General features: G+C 47.0%; 1 long non-coding RNA gene and 1 pseudogene across 1 annotated transcript; both read left to right on the forward strand.

Annotated features, from left to right (window-relative positions):
* The first annotated feature begins 878 nt into the window (after positions 1 to 878).
* On the forward strand, positions 879 to 4,336 carry LOC142852908 (uncharacterized). The gene is made up of 3 exons (XR_012911020.1): positions 879 to 1,143; positions 2,489 to 2,655; positions 3,961 to 4,336. It is a non-coding gene; the product is annotated as an uncharacterized LOC142852908 (long non-coding RNA).
* Positions 4,337 to 4,815: 479 nt separating this feature from the next.
* On the forward strand, positions 4,816 to 19,136 carry LOC142853079 (uncharacterized; annotated as a pseudogene).
* Positions 19,137 to 20,302: the final 1,166 nt, after the last annotated feature.

Below are 20,302 nucleotides of genomic sequence, written 5' to 3' on the forward strand. Positions count from 1 at the left end.
ACATTTCCCCTATAGGTGTTATTTCTATTTATGGGTCCTAAAGATGAGAATTTAAAACCCAGATGAAATTGATTTTTGAGTCACTATAAGCGTGAATGTGATAACACCTGTGGTATAAAATAAGTGGTATTTTTTGTTTATCACATGCGAAAACTGAGTCTTCTAGAGATAGAACCTGGGGTAGAACTGTGATCTGGTTCCAGAAAGAGCCTTTTCTACACACACACCTTGCCCTGTCATGTGTGGTTTTTTTTAAGTTTGGCAATTTTACGTATTGTAAAATATCAATAATTTCTGTTTTTCTCAATTTTATTCTTCACTCATTTTCCTTTCTGCTCATGTTGTAGTTTTTATTGTCTTTTAAGACTATTACCTTCAGTCTGCTGTTCATTGTCTTAACTGAAGTTAGAATCAGAATTACATCTGTGTCGAGTACACTTGCCTGATGTATCTGATGACCTGAAATATGTTTTGTAGTTAGAAAAAGAAGACATTGAATTATAGAATTAATGTCTGCAGTTGGAAAGCGCATACTATTATAGACTGTACTTTACCTCTAATGTATAACGTAGAGTAGGTTGGAGGTTTTGTCATTTGCTTGTGGCATTTGACTGTCATTATGCCTGTTTTGAGTGTGTTTATTACTAACTAGGAGTCAGAGTAAGAATATTTAGTTAAGCTCCTTTCTTTTGGTAATAATGTTCTTGATAGGGGAAATCAGTGACTAATGCTGCCTTCCATGTGTGCATTTGTGTAATAGCACAGTAGATAGATGGAAGTTTATCATAAAAAGGGAACATTAATGTTTATAATTTTTTTCCCAAAGATACAGATTTGCCCTAATGGCTTGTATAGAAAGTAATTTTGCTTTAGGGTGTTGTTGATAATATTTTAATCATGGCAGCAGTTTATAATTGGGGAAAGTGATTTCCCTATAGTATTTTATTTCATCCTTATCAAGTTTCATGTCAGGTTATGTGATAGCCATTAAATACCTAGGGAATTTGGAATAAGAATATATTATTTAGTTGACAGTTCTTAAACAACTGTATTTTTCCTTCCTACCAGGAAGTGTTTGATGATTCATCACCTGAAAAGCAAAAAGAAATGCAAGAACAAGATCCTACATATGAAGAAAAAATGGTATGTTCTAGATATGTGAATAGCATTTGTGATGAACCTTTGTGAAAAAGATTTTAAATGTATTCATTAGTTTACATATACAGGTGTCTCTAATTGTGCTGTAAAACATAACAAATTATGGCTCTTTTTAGATGAACATAACTCTAAGGTGATAGTAGAGAGCACTTTTACCCACTGTAGTTCAGATTGTGATACTAATATATTAATATAGAGCTTCAGTCCTCTGACTAAAGTTTATTTCATTTCTGCTGATCTCACTTGTATGTATTATTCCCTGAAAATCTTTACCCTGAGAGACCTTTTTTAAAAAAAAATTAACGCTCATAATTGATTTTCTCATGTGCTACCATACCTGACTTGTTTCTCTTCATGTAAATAGATTATCATGTCTTTAAAACATCAGTTAAGGACTTGAGAGTTCATTATTAGTAAACTTTGTTTTCAAATATATTCACTCTCTTGATGTGACAACAGGAAATATTCAAAGGGAGTGATGACAATCCTGAGACTGAGGAGATCCATCCAGAGGGGTCATTGTCAACAACTTTACAAACTGGTCTCCCTGCTGGCACATACTGTGATGTCATTTCTGGAGATAAAATTTATGGCAATTGTACCGGAATTAAAGTCTATGTTTCTGGTGATGGCACTGCGCAATTTTCTATTAGTAACAGGGCTGGAGACCCATTTATTGCAATTCATGTTGAATCAAAACTATAACATTTAAAATAAATTAATACTGAGAGCAATAATGGCGCACGTCTGTAATCCCAACACTTGGGAGGCAGAGGCAGGCGGATCTCTGTGAGTTTGAGGCCAGCCTGGTCTACAAAGGGAGTTCCAGGACAGGCTCCAAAACTACAGAGAAACCCTGTGTCGAAAAACCAAAAAAAAAAAAAAAGAAAAGTATTTGATAAGTGAATTTTAGACCTGGTACCCTTTTAAAATTTGGTATCAGTTTGAGTAAACAGTATGTTTTCTTTCAAATACATTCCCTTGTACAATGTTTTCTTGCTTATTTTGTTTTTATGTTGTATTTAAAAATCTTGTTACTGTTATCTTATTAGAGGATAATGAACATAAAATGTTAGTTTTGGAAATACATGAACTCATTTAAGCATGTCTGTAGGCATGATGTATTTCCTGTCATGCCCCTTAACCCGCTCCCACTCTCCTCTTGATAGGTTCGTATATTCAGCCTGTGCTTGTGGGTGACTTGTCTTTGGGAGTCACAGTCACCTTGTTGCGTTTTTCAGTAGTTTGTTCATTTTGATTCTTCAGTTCTTCATGCAGGCATATGTACATTATTTCTGAAGTTTAATAAAGGGTGTCTTAAATTTTGCAGCAAACTGACAGAGCAAATAGATTTGAGTATTTACTAAAGCAGACAGAGCTGTTTGCACATTTCATTCAGACTGCTGCTCAGAAGACTCCAACCTCACCCTTAAAGATGAAACCAGGGCGCCCACGGGTAAAAAAGGATGAAAAACAGAATTTGCTCTCAGTTGGCGAGTGAGTAGTAGTTTATATTTCATAGTTTAAACCAAATTTGCTTTTTAAATTATACTTTTTAAGGTTTTTTTTTTTTAATCTTCTGTGGCTTCACAGTTGTGGCCATCGGTGTCTCAGTATCTAAAAATATATACAATGACTTAGTTTTAAACCATTAAATGCTTTGTGAATTGTAACAGCCATGTTGTACATGGAATTAAGATGTTAAGCGTTCCTTAGAGGGGTTAAAAATGCGGAGGTTAAGTGTGTTAGTCACCGTTACATAGAAGTGCTTGGTCCACGCTTGAACGTGAAGAAGCTATTGTATATTTTTGTCTTCCAAAAACCATAACTACATTGAGGGTATGTTTGTCTTTTGTGTTGGTACTAGAGATTGAACATAAGGCTTCATGCTTGCTGGATGAGCATCCTACCACCAGCTTATAGAATCCACCCAATTTTTTCACTTTTTAAAATTTTGAGACAGGGTTTTTCACTGAGTTGTCAGAGTTGGACTGAAGGTCTTTCTGTGTCAGCTCTCTAAGTAGCTAGCATTGCAAGTGCATATCCCCAGCCTTGTTAGTAAGGGCATGTGTACACTATTTGTTTAAAATGTTTGCTGTATACTTAGGGGGCTGCTTATATGTTATATGCCATCCTTCAGTGTTTTTTGGTAATTCATTGTACGTACTGAATATACGGATTTTTCAAGACTTTTGTGCTAGTATCTACTATAATACCTGATGTGATAAATGAAGTGTGTAAATTAATTATCATATGTAAGATTATTTTAAAGAGGGGGCTGGAGACGTGGCTCAGCGGTTAAGAGAACTGACTGTTCTTCCCGAGGACCCGAGTTCAATTCCCAGCACCCACAGGGTAGCTCACAACTGTCTGTAGATCCAGTTCCAGAGGATATGACACCTTCACACCAATACACATAAAATAAAAGTTAAATAAACCATAAAATTTTTAAAAAAGATTATTTTAAAGAGATTATATGTTTGTCAATGTGAAAATTGCTAAGTGATTAGTTAAAACAGAAAAGTATTATGTTCATCTAGAGTTTTATTTGGAGTATTATGTTGTTCTGGTGTATCTTATTATTACCAATTATGTATATCCAAAGTGCTATTTTTATATTAAAACATAAAATTCTTTTCAAGCCAGGTGGCAGTGGTACAAGGCTTTAATCCCAGCACTAGGGAGGCAAATCTCTGAGTTCTACAAAAGCCAGGGCTACACAGAAACTCTGTCTCTAAAACCAAAAAAATAAAGAAAACTTTTTATTTATTTATTTTTTTAAATACATACTGTTCTTGCCAGGACCTGAGTTTGGCTCCCAGCACCCATATCCAGAAGCTCACAACTTCCTGTTACTCCAGCTCCAAGGGTTTGAGGACTCTCCTCAGGCACACGGAAGGTATCATGGCAGCACTACTTAGATTCTGAGACCATTTACTTCAGCAGCGCTATGGATCATCTCTTGACTCTGGTCACGGACAGAGAAACGTTCTCCTAGATGTGTATGATATGATTATTCCTTCTACCTTAAAGGAATGACAAACTCAGCATCATCAAACTAGAGAATCATCACCAACTCCAGAAGACAAGGCCTGATTTTGGAAAGTGTGATGGATAAACATTGATCCCAGCTCACCTTTTCCCTGTAAACAACATGGCAGATGTGTATGTGCGGACCCAGAGCACGTCCTGTGAAGACATTGTTTTCTAATGTCTAGATATTTGCCTGAATATAGGAGGGCCCTTCTCTTCTGGGATGTCAATCCTGTCATGTTCACCCAGATGGAATGCAACAGCTGCATTCTGGGGAGTATTCGTGTCCAAAGCCCCTATACTCGCCCTGGGGAAAGGATGTCTTTGAGCCTGGAGAACCTTCACTGTGTGGTGATGAGATAAGCCGACTTGTGTGTTCACTATGCTCAGAACAACATCTCTTTTGGGATTACCTCGCATTGTTCTTTCTATAAGACAATATAAAATTAATAGCCAAAAGTTATTTTTACTACTGTAAACATAATTCTATAACCACTCCCTCCCTTCCCCTCTTTGTCTTCCCCAAATCTGAAGAGCCTGTATCACGGCACTGCTTTCCATATTTTCTCATTTCTTAAATTACTAGAGTAAATGACCTTCCTTATCTTATGTATTTGGGTCAGGATGCCACACAAGCATGAGGACCTGAGTTCGATCCTCAGCACGGGTACAAAGCTGGGCATGTTTGTAGTCCCCGTGCTAGCAAGGCAGAGATAGGATCCCTGGGGCCCTCTGGTCAGCCATCCTAGCTGAGCCCCAGGACAGCGAGAGACCCTGTTCCAAAACTCAAGCTAAACATCCCGAGGGACCACACCTGAGGTTCAACTCTGACCCCATGTGCACACACACAAACCTAGCTTCCCAATATACACACTTACACTAACAGAAGTTAAACAGCTGTTACCTACCGAAATATCTTATTTTTTTGGTAATATCATGCTTGATATCAGACACATCAAATATTGCTAGGAAGGAGTCGAAGCATGAGCCTTCCTCTCCTTCTTTTATATAAGGCTTATAGGAAAAAAAATAATGATTTCGAAATGCCGCAAAAAGAGGAGGGGAGCCGCTTACCCCCGTTCCCTCTGCTCCAACCCCTACTCCCCCCTCCTCTTCCTTATATCCTACTATCCTCAAGAAAAAAAATCCACTTTACCCCCCGCCTGTTCTTTCCCCGGACCCTGAATCTCCCCTCGTAGACCTCCTATCGGAGGAGGAGGAGCCTCCTCCATATGCAGGACCAGCGAGCCCAGAGGGACCTGAAGCAGCCCCGAGGCACCCCCACAAGAATCCCCAACCCCCTCACCTATGGCTGGCCGACTGAGGGGCAGATGCGAGCCACTGCCTGATTCCACCTCCCATGCCCTTCCCCTCCGTAGGGTCCGAATGGCCAGCAACAGTACGGGCCATTCTCAGCTTCTGATCTATACAACTGGAAGCAACACAAACCCCCCCCCCTTCTCCAAGCACCCAGTGATACTAACTTGATAGAATCTATCCTAGTTACACACCAGCCCACCTGGGACGACTGCCAGCAGCTCTTGCAGGCTCTGTTGACCTTGGAGGAAAAACAAAGCGTCTTTTTGAAGGCACAGAAGAATGTCCCGGGCCACAACGGACGTCCAACCCAGCTGCCGAACGAGATTGATGCGGCTTTTCCCTTGACCCGCCCTAATTGGGACTTTACCACGGACGCAGGTAGGGAACACCTACGTCTTTACCACCAGTTGCTCATAGCGGGTCTCCAAGGGGCAGCACACCACCCCACTAATTTGGCTCAGGTAAAGCAAGTGATACAAGGGAATGAGGAGACACCCTCAGCATTTTTAGAGAGGCTTAAGGAAGCAGAAAGAATTTTTAACAAAAGGGAAACTCCGGAGGAGAAGGAAGAGAGATTATGGCAGAGAATGAAAAAGGATCAGGAGGAAAGAGACATGAAAAGAATAAAGAATTAAGCAGGCTGCTGTCCACTGTAGTTCAAGGACAAGATAGAAAGGGAGGTAGGCTGGGAGAACGGAAGGGGGCCAAAGTGGATATTGACCAATGTGCCTACTGCAAGGAACGAGGACACTGGATCAGGGACTGACCCAAGAAGCCCAAGGGACCCCGGAAACCTAAACACCGGGCTTCCCTATTAGCTCTGGATGAGGACTAGGAGAGTCAGGGCCAGGAGCCCCCCCGCCCCCCACCGAGCCCAGGATAACTCTTAAAGTTGGGGGGCAACCAGTTACCTTCCTAATGGACACCGGAGCCCAGCACTCAGTCTTAACCCAGGAACCTGGACCTCTCAGTGACCTATCAGCCTGGGTTCAAGGGGCAACCCGAGGCAAGAGATACCGATGGACAATGGATCGGAAGGTTCAATTGGCAACTGGTAAGGTGACACATTCCTTCTTGCATGTTTCAGATTGTCCCTATCCTTTATTGGGTAGGGACCTTCTCACTAAATTAAAGGCCCAAATCCACTTTGAGGACAAGGGGGCTCGGATAACGGGCCCTAAGGGTGGCCCCCTCCAAATTTTAACACTCCATCTGGAAGATGAATATAGACTTTATGAGCCTCAGGAGCCACAAATACCTGACTTGGCCTCCTGGCTTAATGACTTTCCATTGGCATGGGCAGAAACTGGGAAAACGGGGTTAGTTAGTCCTACAACAGGCCCCACTCATCATCCAACTAAAGGCCACAGCTACCTCCGTCTCAATTAAGCAGCACCCCATGTCTCATGAGGCATATCAGAGTATAAGACCCCACATAAAAAGGCTGCTGGATCAGGGCATTCTCACTCCCTGCCGATTGCCATGGAACACCCCCCTCCTGCCAATAAAAAAAGCCGGGGACTGGGGACTACCGGCCAGTGCAGGATCTGAGAGAGGTTAACAAAAGGGTGAAGGACATACACCCCACAGTCCCCAACCCTTACAATCTAGAGTACTCTGCCACCATCCCACGTTTGGTACACCGTATTGGACTTAAAGGATGCTTTCTTCTGCTTGCGGTTACATCCTGAGAGCCAGTCCCTTTTTGCCTTTGAATGGAAGGACCCAGATCTTGGACTTTCTGGTCAATTGACCTGGACCAGGCTCCCCCAGGGATTTAAGAATAGCCTGACCCTCCTTGATGAGGCCTTACACTGGGACTTGGCAGACTTTCGGGTTCAGTACCCCGCCGTGATATTGCTCCAATATATTGATGACCTCCTTCTGGCGGCCGCCTCAGGAAAAGAATATCAGGAGGGCACAAAAGCCCTCCTACAGACATTGGGACAATTAGGATATCAGGCATCAGCCAAAAAGGCTCAGATTTGCCAGAAACGAGTCATTTGCCTAGTTATCAATTGAGAGATAGACAGAGATGGCTGACCGAGGCGTGCAAACAGACTATTACTAACATCCCTGCCCCCCAGAACCCCCTGCCAGCTGTGGGAGTTTCTGGGAACAGCGGGGTTCTGCCGCCTCTGAGTCCCAGGGTTTGCGGAGATGGCTGCTCTCTTATATCCTTTGACCAAGCAAGGGGTGATGTTCACCTGGGAAAAGGAGCACCAGGAGGCCTTCAACAATATCAAAAAGGCTTTGCTAACCTCACCCGCATTGGGCCTTCCAGACGTTACCAAGTCCTTTGAACTGTTTATAGATGAAAAGCAGGGATATGCCAAGGGGGTCCTGACCCAGAGACTGGGCCCCTGGAGGCTTCCTGTGACCTATCTGTCCAAGAAACTCGACCCGGTCGTATCCAGATGGCCGCCCTGTCTACTGATGGTAGCAACTATTGCAGTCCTTACTAAGGACACAGGTAAATTGACTCTGGGCCAGCCATTGACCATCCTGGCACCCCATGCAATGGAGGCCTTGGTCAAACAGCCTCCAGACCGCTGGCTTTCCAATGCCCGCATGACTCATTACCAAGCCATGCTCCTGGATGCGGACCGGGTGCAATTTGGACCTGTGGTCACTCTCAACCCCGCAACCTTGCTCCCCTTGCTGGAGGAGGCAGAGCAGCATGATTGCCTCCAGATCCTTGCAGAAATGCACGGGACCAGACGGGACCTGACGGATCACCCTCTTCAGGACGCTGACTACACCTGGTACACCGATGGTAGTAGCTTCCTGGAAAATGGGGAGCGGAGAGCGGGCACAGAAGTAACCACGGAAACAGAGGTAATTTGGGCTGAAGCCCTACCAGCGAGCACCTCATCCCAAAGAGCAGAACTCATCGCATTGACCCAGGCACTCCAGATGGCAGAAGGTAAGAAACTTAATGTCTATACGGACAGTCGATACACCTTTGCCACTGCCCATATACATGGGAAAATTTACCGAAGGCGAGGGCTACTGACATCAGAGAAAAAGGAAATTAAAAATAAGGCTAAAATCTTGACACTACTCAAAGCCCCATTTCTGCCCGAAAAACTGAGTATTATACACTGTCCTGGCCACCAAAAGGGCCACAGCCCAGAGGCAAAAGGAAATCGATTGGCGGATGCTGCCGCCAAGGAGGCTGCCCTAAAAACAATCAGCACCTCCCGAGCCTTCCTTCTGACCGATTCAGAAAATACAAGACCGTTCCGATGTCCACTGCCCTATAGTCAAGAGGACACCAACCTCCTAAAGAAAATTGGGGCCACCTATGACCCCAAAGAGCAACATTGGGTCTTCAAGGAAAAGACTGTTATGCCAATGAGACATACCTATGAGCTGATAAAATACCTGCATAGGTTGACCCATTTAGGACCAAAGAAGATAAAAACCTTACTGAAACAACAGGAAACTGGCTGGGGATTGAACCTGGGTCCTCTGGAACAGCAGCCAGTGCTCTTAACTGCTAAGCCATCTCTCTAGTCACAGGGAGTTTTTTTTTATATTTTTTAAATTGTTTTTTTGAGACAGTGTTTCTCTGTGTAGCCCTGGCTGTTCTGGAGCTTACTCTGTAGACCGGGCTGGCCTCAAACTCAGAGGTCCTCCTGAGGATCTGCCTCCCAAATGCTGGGACTAAAGGTGTGCACCATCACTGCCTGGCAGGGCATTTACTTTTAAAGGATTAAACAAAGCAAAGCATACAGAGCACGCCATGGCTGTCGGGTTTTGTCTGGCATCTCTCCTCTGGTTAAACAGAAGGCAAATGTATGGAGGGACAGAGGAAGAAGCGAGGCCCCTACAGCAGCAGGCCTTTCTCACTTGAGAGATGTCTCCATCGCCAGGCTGAGCCCTCCAGAGCCTCAGAAGCATGGAGAGCTGATTTGTCTGGGAGCAGAAGAGTTCTGATAGAGAGCAAGGGGAAGATGCATCCCTCTGTTTCGGTTATTCCTACATCAGCAGCTAGCCGCAGCCACCTCTGATTTAGCACATTTTCTCACCTCCCAGATTCTGGCAATGGAGCCACACAGAGCCCTCACAATCTAGCTACCCTGCCTCCTGGGAGGTGACCAGGAAAGAACATAGCTATGCAAAGGAGAAGGAGTCAGGGAAGAAAAAAGAGCTTTCTCACTAGCACTAGCTTGAAATCCATTCACCCTGGACAGGATGACTCGGGCTTTAGCACACCACCCCCGTTTCACAGATGGAAAGAGGAGATGTCAGTGAAGCAGCCTTCAGGATGCTTTTAGAATTGGGCCATTGGGACGACTCAGTCAGTGAAGGCGCTTGCTAGCATGCCCGATGGCCCAAGTTTGCACCAAGAATCCCACATGGATGATGAACTGACGACCACAGGTAGTTCTCTGCACTCCACACACATGTCACAGTGCTTATATGCATGAACACGCACATGTGCATGTGTGTGCGCGCACACACATAAATAGAGAAGTTTAAGACTTCGAATGTAGGATCTTGATTCCTGGAGTGAATGTGAAGTAACTGCTCACTAAGCAATCAAAGAGGTTTAAACAGCCCATTCTGTACAGGTACTGTCGTCTTGGGCCTGGAGATGTGGCTAGCTGGCCTGGCGTGCAAGAGGCCTTGGATCCCATCCCTGGGAATGAAAAGACATGCACGCATGCACACACACACACACACACACACACACACACTCACACATTCATGCATACATCCACAACATAACATACACATGCATACACGCGAATACACACATATACATATAAAACTGTCTTAGTTATTGTTTCTATTGCTGTAAAAAGACACCCTGACCACTGCAATTCTTATAAAGGAAAATATTTAATTGGGGCCGCTCACTTATAGTTCAGAGGTTCAGTCCATTATCATCATGGGGACATGGCAGTGTGCAGGCAGACATGGTGCTGGAGAAGCAACTGAGACTCCTACATCTTCCAGGCACCAGGAAGGGGTCCGCCTCACTGGGCTTGACTTGAGCAATATGAGACCTCAGAGTCTGTGTCCACAGTGACACACTTCCTCCAACAAGACCACACCTCGTAATCCTATGAGATTATGGGGGCCAATCACATTCAAACTACCACAACATGCACATACATATAGACACATACACCGATACATGTACATACACACACTCACACACATGCACACATACACAACATATACATGTGCACACACACACATATACACATACCCACAATACATACATGTACATACTCGGCACACAACATACACATGTGCATACACACATAAAATATACATGAACATATACACACGCATGCACACATACATTTACACACAACGTATACATGTGCATATACACACAAATACACACACAGTTGCACATAGCAGAACAGGGCAAGCGTTGTGTCCTTTCATGACCTAACCAGGAAGTGCTGTCCGCCCTCTGCCATGCTGCAGCTGTACTAAGAGAATTGGCAAATCCAGCACCTGTGATGGAGGCCAGGAAGTGTGATTGCTGGTACCGGGCTTGGAGGCTGCCAGCACCTGCAGACAGCCAAGATGAAGATTTCCATATTAATTCCAGATTCAGACTGCTGGGTCTGACTTGCAGCCGGGCCAGCCCCAGCTAGGAACCTTAGGCGGGTCACTCACCCTCTCTGTGCTTGAGCTTCCAGATCTGGAAATGAGCATGAATTTAACATTGCCTCATAGGCTCGTGTGGGAGCTACAGCTTGGCATCCTTTGGCAATGCCTAGGAGGCTGGCAGGAGGGCCTCAAGGCCAAGAACAGCCCGGGCTATGTAGTTTTGCCCTGTCACAACAAACAAATAAGCAAACCTTATCAAATTTAAAGTGTTTTGAGTCACAGGAATGTCTCGGGTTTTTAGAGCTGTCCAGGGCTCTGGCCCAAGCGTGCAGGGTGACTGACCAGAGTAGGAGGGTGGCCACATCTCTGCAGGCTCTCTTCCAGTGACTACAGGAGCACAGGGCTTTGAGACACAGCCTTGGCCTCAGCACTTTTGGAGCCTAAAGCTTTGGAAAAAGCCTTTTTGAGTTGGGGGAGGAAGAGGAGAACTGGCTGTCAAGATGCTGGAGTCTGGGGAAAAATGCTTCTAAGACAAAAGGGGCGGGGACGTGGCTGGCTGGGCTATGTACACACCCCAGGGCTGCAGGAACTCCTGCCATTGCCTACTGTGGTCGGTATATAAAATAAATGAAAAAAATGCTGATTAAATAAAAGAAAAGATAAAAAGAAAATCCAGCTCGCTCAAAGTAGATTCTAATGCTCTGGACTGTGTCAGGTTGAGAAAGTGCCCAGTCAGGGAAGCGCTTGCCTTAGGAACATGCCGACCCGAGTCAGAGCTTCAGTGGGTAAAGCCATAAAAGCCTAGCAAGGCCTCATGGACCTGGCTGCATTCCTGCTGCAGGCAGAAGCAAGAGGATTCCAAGTACTCGCTGGCCAGTGAATCAGTGAACTCAAGGTTCAAAGACAGACCTTGTTTCAAAAACTCAGGTGGAGAGACTGGGAGACAGCTCTGCAGACAAAAGGGCTGGCTGTGCAGGCAGAGCTGGGAACTCAGGTTCTTTAGGATCCCTGGAACGTGTGTAAAAAGCCAGATGTGGTTGTACACATCTGTATCTCAGAATTCCCACAGAAATGAGGAGTGGAGGCAGAGAACCTCTGGCTGACACCCCTGAAGCAAAGGACAGAGACCCTACCCAAAGCCAGGTGGAAGGTGAAGACACACGCACTGTGGCACCCCATCCCCATCCCTTGCGGGGTCACACAAACAGATGAGAAAAAGGAAAGAACACACAAGGCAGAGTGTGACCAAGGAAGACACCCAAACACACATGCACATGTATCCAAACACAGAGTGTGAACCCACACACATCCTTTAAACAGAGCATGGTGGTATAAATCCTTCACCAATGTAGGCAGGCGGATTGTGAGTTTGAGCTCCATGAGACACTTCCTCAAAAGAAAAACAAAACAAAAGACCAGAAAGTATTACCAGGAAAACTGTCTGATAGCCCCAAAAGGCTCCTAGGAGAGAGACAAGCCTGTCTTTGTGTCTGGCAGGCTTAGGACTGGACCAGGATCTTTTTGGGACCTAGAGAAGTCTCATCTAAAGAGAAAGCCAGAAAATGGTGCATTTCTCTGTGTTTCAGTATGAGGAACAGCAAACCTTCAGGGCTGGAGGTAGCACAGCTCCAGGGGAAGCCAGGAAGCAGTGTGTGTGTGTGGGGGGGGTACAGGCCATGAGCGTGACAGTATCACTGGGAGTGGCGTGTTTCACAGAGAAAGGTTGTCAAGTGTGTCCCAAATCAGTCACCTTTACTCAAGAAACTGCCCACGTCACTTGAAGTCTGGGTGCAGACGTTATTTCTCAGCTGGCTTTGCAGTTCAGCATGGTCATATGACCAGAGGAAACTCAGCAGAAGCCTTAGAAGCCTGACCAACCATCTTTATGCTTGGCGGTTGCTTCCTGGAGCTTGGCATGTGGGGTTGAGGTGGTGTGACCTTCAAGAGGTGGGGCTGGCTCATGGGAAGGACTTGCTAGTGAGAATCCAGCCCCAAAATGGGCAATGTCTCCCAGGAGTGGCTTAGGTTTCTGGGGACAGTGTGAGTTCTCTGGGGAACTGACTGTTAGACTGGACCCCACGTTGTTAGTACTGCGGCCCTGGTCTCTTCAAATTACCCTGGGGGTTTTCTTGGGTCTGAAACCTGCACATGAATCGCTGTGGAAATTCTCAGACCCATCTTTCTGGGCCTAGTGCCTTGTTCTCTCTCTCTCTCCTCTGTCTCTGTCTCTGTCTGTCTCTCTCTCCCTCCCTCTCTCTCTTCCCCCACCCCCTTCATTTGGATAGTGTATTTCAGGTGCAGAGTTCTGTCTCTGTACAGACTGTGGGTGCCTGAGGCCGTCTGCTGCCTTGCACAGCTGAACGTCTCCCTGACCCAGTTGGGGCACCTTAGGAGGTCTGTAGGGTAACCAACCACAGGGGACTCAGATGCCAAGTTTGATCATCCTAGGGGCGATCTCTCAATAGAGAGGACAAGTGGGCAAACTCATCTGGTCTCAGCTGGTATCAGGGGAGGCACCAGCTAACTTGCTTCTCCAGTGCGGAGTCCCATGAATACTAGATAGGAGATCTGCCCCTGGGCCACACCTCCAGCCCCTCAACTGAGGAATCCAGGCAGGAACATCAAACCACAGCAAGCTCTTGGTCTCACTATGTCACCCAGATGGATTGTGACACTGTCATCTTCCTGTCTTGGTATCCAAGGCAGTAGGATGGCAGCTGTGTGCCTGTGCGGCCACATCGGCTGGAGGTGCCAACTCATCATTGACAGGGTTATCCCTAAAGGATAATGTGCGCTAACCAGATGCCCTTTACTTGGCTGTTGTTCACACCCTGCTGTGAGTTAGACTGCCTGTGGCTCCCTGCTCCCTGACTCACGGTCACTGCCCTCACCACACCAAAGCAGCAGAGTCGGGTGACCATGGACTGAGCCTGAGAAACCATGAGCCACGACACATCCTGGCTACTTCACGTTGTGGCTCATAGAGACAGGGTTGGGGAAGCCAGGAATCAGGGTGAGTTCTCCTTCCAGCCCTGGCCCTGTCTCCTCTGAGCCTCCTACACTTCACGCTGCTTTCGCTGCTCCTTCAAGGCAGACCACACTCTCACCAGCTGCTCTCTCAGCCAAGAATGACCCAGAAGAGAGCGAGACCCCACCGACAGTGCTAAAATCCAAGCCACTAGAACTTTCTGCAGGGATCATGATAGTGGCTGGGTGTCCATGCTAGCCAAGTTATTAGCACCAACAGGCTTCAAGCTGGGCTCAGGCAGACCTGTGTTCAACCCTAGCTCAGCAGTGACTTGAGTTGAAGAGCCTCCAAATAGGAAGTGAAATATGGGAAGCTGGGCCACAGTCCGGGCAACTGCAAGAGGCAAGAGACTAATGGCTGAGAAGACGAGGACGCAAGCTCTGGGGCCAGGCTTTCGGGATTTGAAGTCGACTTACATCTTTGTGATCTCAGACTGATTACTAAGCCTCTCTGTTTCCGTTTTCTTGTTTGTGAAATGGTGCAGCTTTAACACTTGGCATACGCTGCTACATTCCCGCTGACTCTCGGGAGGCATTTAGCAAACCTGCTACTCCGAAAAGCCCCCAGAGGACACTGTCGCCTACACCATGGATGTAAATAGTGCCTCCTGACATTGTCCAAAAGAGCAATGGAGTCCATGGCTGTGTGGGAGAGGCTTCTCTGGACACCGTGATCATCATTCCTTTTACCTCCTTAGAACTGTACAAAGGTCAGGATGCTCCGTGTCTCAGGACAAGAGACCAAGTTGCAGCTGCAGAGCCACACGCCCAGGAACTACTGGAGCAGGGGTGCAAATTCCGACTCAGATCAGAGAGGGAGAGACAGTGCTTACACTTACCAGCAATTTGTCCATGGATGGGTAGGTGTGGATCAGTGGGCTTCAAGAGGACTCCTGGGGACTATGGGAAGGCATATCTGTCTTCTAGAGAAAGCATTCTTGAGCTGAGCATTGTGGTTCTGTTTGTCATCCAAGCACTAGGGAAGCTGAGGCAGGAGGATAACTGCAAGTTTGATTTAAGCGAGTATCTTTAAGATTGTCCTGGGCTACAGAATGAGACCTTGTTTCAAAAAGAAGAGAGAAAGAAAGAAGGGGGAAAGGGATGTGATGGGTCCCCCTTAACGTCGGTTCATGCTGCCATTCTTAGTAGACGTGACCAAGAAGGCAGTCTCACTGGGCTGCAGGAGAAACCAGTCCGGAACAGTCCATAAAGAAGCAGAATGCAGGGGACGTTGGAGGGCTAGCTGGAGCCTTGCTCACACTGAGCCTGAAGCTGCACCTCTTGTAGTTCTGAGAACCAACAAAGGCAAACAACAGCAGCCAGGTGTGGTGCCGGACACCTCACCCTCAAGCACTCAGGAGGTACAAGCATGAGGCTGGCCTTGGCTGCACAACACAAGCCTGTCTCCAAAGCCAAAACAGCAAGTATGGGATTTCCTCTTGGAAGCATAAAATTGCCTTAAATAAAAGTGGTGGGGAAGAACCCACCACACAAGCATGAGGACCCGAGTGAGAGCCCAGCACTCACATGAGAAATAGCTGGGCTTGGAAGCACATGCTTGTAGTCCCAGCACCGGGAGCAGAGACGGGCAGATTCCTGGGGCTCACTAGCAAGCCAGCCTAGCCTACCTGGCAAGCTCCGATGACAAGCCCTGCCTCATAAATAAGGAGCCTGAGGGACAGAAGCTGGGCCTCCACATGCATGTGCACACACATGCACACGTGTACACATACAAGAGAAGAAAGGAAGAAAGGGAGTGGAGGGGGGAAGAGCAGAAGTTGTTGATTTATTCAGTGCCTCGATTTTCAGTGTGAAGCTTGGGAGATGTTGGACACGACAACGGCTCTGACTCTCCCAATAGCGCATGCTCAGATCAAAACACCACATCGCATGGCTCCACTCTGCACTACTGTTTATCAAGTCTAACGGTTTCCATTGAATATCCGAGTGACTATGAACAGCATTGCTCCCGTCCCGCCTAGAGTCACACGGCTATGACAGCATCAGCCCTACACATGTGCAGAGTCTACACGCATCCATCCTGAGTCACACGGCTATGACAGCATCAGCCCTACACATGTGCAGAGTCTACACGCACCCATCCTGAGTCACACGGCTAGGACAGCATCAGCCCTACGCATGCGCAGAGTCTACACGCACCCGTCCTGAGTCACACGGTATGACAGCATTAGTCTACACATGTGCAGAGTCTACACGCACCCATCCTGAGTCACACGGCTAGGACAGCATTAGTCTACACATGTGCAGAGTCTACACGCACCCATCCTGAGTCACACGGCTAGGACAGCATCAGCCCTACACATGTGCAGTCTACACGCACCCATTCACTCAGCTGAGCGCTGAACACATTTGCGGGAACACTGCATCTCCACGGAACATACAGAAGCCCCTGTCATGTCACTACTCCCCACACAATACAACACAGCTGTCTACAGAGTAGTTCAGAGATGGCGTGAGGCACACAGTGCCATTTTTACAGAAGGACTTGCTCATTTTGGCAGGCCCCAGCCGTCACAGGGTTAGTTGAGTGTCTGGGACCCCGCAGAAGGACTTTAGTGCCCTGAGTGGTCTTGGGTTTTCTCTAGCTCACTGCACCAGGGAGGTCACTGGAGTCTGGAATTGGTACCAGGAGTGGGGTGTGACAAGCACACCGAGATTACAAATCTGGTGAGAACTTGGATCAAGGCTTGGTATTGTACGCTGTCATTCCTGAGCCCAAGGCATACTGCAGTCTGTTCCTCAGTTTCCCCAAGCTCTAGCTCTTGGCCCTTTGCCTTTCCCTGATTTCTTTTTTTAAAGACTTTTAAATTTTTAAAAATATTTATTTATTTTATATGTATGAGTATTTTGGCTGCATGTAAGTCTGTGCAGCACATGAATACTTTGTGTCCATGGAGGCCAGAAGAGGGCATTAGGTCTCCTGGAACTTAAGTTACAGGTGGTTGTGAGCCACCATGTGGGTGTTGGAAGCCGAACCCAAGTCTTCTGCAGAAGCAACATGCACTCAACCCCTAAACTATCTCTCTAGTCCCTGGTTTCTATTTTTTTTTTTAAATTATATTTGTCTCTGTTGGAGTGTGCCTTGTGAATTCAGTGCCCAAAGATGCCAGAGGCCAAAGGCTTCAGACTTGTTGGGGCTAAAGTCACAGGCAGAACTACCACATGAAAGACGTTGCAGGCAGAGGGAACAGCAAGCAGAAAGGCCTTGAAGGCAAAAGCACTTAAGGCCAGGCATGATGGCCTTGAAGTTCAGGGCTGGCCTGGGCTAGAGAGATGGCTCAGCTTTTGAGAGCATTGTTAGTTGCTATCTCAGACTATCCCAGAGGACCTGACTTTGGTTCCAGTATCCAGTCAGGCTCATGACTGCTTGCAACTCTAACTCCAGGGGAATCAAATGCCTTTCTCTAGCCTTTGAAGGCATCTGAACACTTGGCACACACACACACACACACACACACACACAGACACACACACACACAGAGCGAGAGAGAAACAAAATTATTTTTAAAAATAAAAGAATATTCTGACTGTTGCCTGGAGGTAGAAAGCATGGTTGACACACATGAGGTCCCTAGTTCCATCCCCAAAACCATAGGAAACAAAACCCCAAAACAACAAAACACGAGGAACAACAGATGGAGTGGTGGGGATTTGACCCAGGGGAGAAAGTACAGCCAGAGGCAGAGTCAAAGGTTCCGTTTGGGTGGAGCCACTAGCAGAACCTGCAGGGGCCAGTGGTGAGCCACATGAATCATCCCAACACTGGGGAGACTGAGGCAGGAGGGGCATGACTCCAACCCAGTCTGCACTGCAGAGTCAGTCTCTGCAGAAACAACAACCAAACCAAAACAAACAAAATTACAGGCCTGCTCGTGTGCACAGTCACCATCCAGAAAGTGTGACGGGGCTGGGGAAATGGCTCAGGTGGTAAAGTCCTGTTTTTGTCATGCAAACACGAGGACTTGAGAACTTGATCTTGGGGGTCCTGAACCGGCACCTTTCTCTTCACTCCCAGCACTGGGGTATGAAGACGGGCAGATCTCTGGGGCTCGCTAGCCAGCCAGCCTTGTCCCATTAGCAAGCTCTAGGCCAATCAGAGACCCTGTCTCAAAACATGAATGTAGGGTGTTGAAAGCTTAGCATCTTACCTGGCTGTAAGAGACAGGAAGGGACAGGACAGCTCAAGCTCACAAGCCCCATGAAAAAGAGATGGCTTGCGGCTGTTGGAGACTTGGAACCGGAGGCACAGCTGAATCCTACATCAAAAGTCCTATAAGTTCAGAAGGGTGGCTGGGTCTTGGGAGCACATGTCTGTTAATCCCAGCACTTGCAAGGGAGAGGCAAGAGGATCTCAAGGAATTCGAGGCCAGCCTGGTCTACAAATCAAGTTCCAGGACAGCCAGAACAGTCCTGGACACAGAGAAACCCTGTCTCAGAAAAAAAAAATCTCAGAAGGGTGACTTCAGGGACATGTGCTAATAAGACACTGAGGAGCCAGCAGCTAGCATGGAGAGCCTGCCAGGCACTGAGGGAGGGGCGGGCACTCCAGAGCCTCTGCAGACCTTCCTCTGTGGCTCGAAGCCAAGGCCAGTATTCAAAGGACAAAAAGAGGGTCTCTCTGCCCTGCAAGCCAGCCAGCTGCACTGGAAAAGCAGTGCCCTGGGACCAGACCTATTTCTTTTTAATATCATCTAGGCTAGAATTGTTCAACCTTCCTTCCCCTTAAAAAAAAGTGTTCTGATTCCCAAGCAGCTCCTTTTTAAAAGTCAGGATTGTTTTCTTTTTCTTATGGGAACGAGGCACTGAGACCAGTTGTTCTTTCTGCCTTGAGGTGCAGAGACCAGACGCAGATCGCCTGTGAGCCTGCTCTGTTAGAGCAGCTGCCGCCTCAGGTTGTGGAGAGGAAACAGTGCAGAAAGCATTCGCCTTCCAAGCATGAGGACCTCAGCTTCATCCCTGAACCCACGGAGAAAGCCAGGCTTCTTGCACCCATGTAACCCTAGCACGAGGGAAGCAGAGTCAGAAAAATCCCTGGACTTGCTGATCAGTCAGCTTAGCCTAACTGATGAGCCTCAGGACCCAGTGAGAGACTTCGTGTTTAAAACGAGAGTGGAAACCAGGCATGGTGGCACACACCTTTAATCTCAACACTCGAGAGGCAGAAGCAGAAAGATTTCTGTGAGTTCCAGGACAGCCAAGGCTACAAAGAGAGACCTTCGCTAAAGAAACAAAGCTAGCGGAGGGTTCCTGAAGAATGACACTCGTGATGACCTCTGACCTCCGTACACATGCTTACACATGTGCATACGCACCTGCACACACAAACATGCATACACCCCACACAAAAGGAAATGTTTGTCCCCCAGAGCTGGATGCTGTCGCTAACTTCACTTTACAGCCAGGAAACTGGGGATAGAGAGAGAGGGGCCTCCCACCGTCAGGATTAGTGAGTGGTAAGTTCAGGATTCGAACTCTGTACATGCTAGGCAAGAGCCCTGACACTAAGTCACAACCCCAATCCCAATTGGTCTTTCAAATATTCCAGTTGCGGGCTGGAGAGTTGGTTCAGCCTTTAAGAGCACTGGCTGCTCTTCCAGAGGTCCTGAGTTCAATTCCCAGCAACCATATGGTGGCTCACAACCATCTTCAATGAGATCTTGTGCCCCCTTCTGGCCTGCCTGTCTACCTGCAGGCAGAATACTGTATACATAATAAATAATTTTTAAAAAATTAGAAATTAAATGTTCCAGTTGCTCTTACTGTGTATGGACGCTCTAACACCTGTGCCACAACACGCATGTGGGGACCAGAAGATAACTCTGTAGAACTGAGTGTCTTCCGGAACACTTGCTTAGGTTCCAGGAATTGAACACAGCTCTCCAGACTTGTGCAGAAAGCCCGTCTACCCACTGGGTCATCTTCCTGCAACAGATTTTTGCCAGGCTCGCTGTGCTTTAAAAAGAGCTGGCCTTTTGGGTGAGGATCGGTTATAATCTGGTAAGAATTGGCATCTTGAGGGAGCTGCCATTAGTGTCTCAGAACCCTGCCCCCTAAAGACAGGAAGCAGAGGACCAGGAGGTGCAGACTGGAGAGCTAGATTTTAGGCTGCCCCCCCCCCCCCGGCACCTGCTCAACTCGTGGACCACAGCGCCACCTGGTGATC

The sequence above is a fragment of the Microtus pennsylvanicus genome, chromosome 6, assembly GCF_037038515.1.
Source record: "Microtus pennsylvanicus isolate mMicPen1 chromosome 6, mMicPen1.hap1, whole genome shotgun sequence".
NCBI classification, from domain to species: domain Eukaryota; kingdom Metazoa; phylum Chordata; class Mammalia; order Rodentia; family Cricetidae; genus Microtus; species Microtus pennsylvanicus.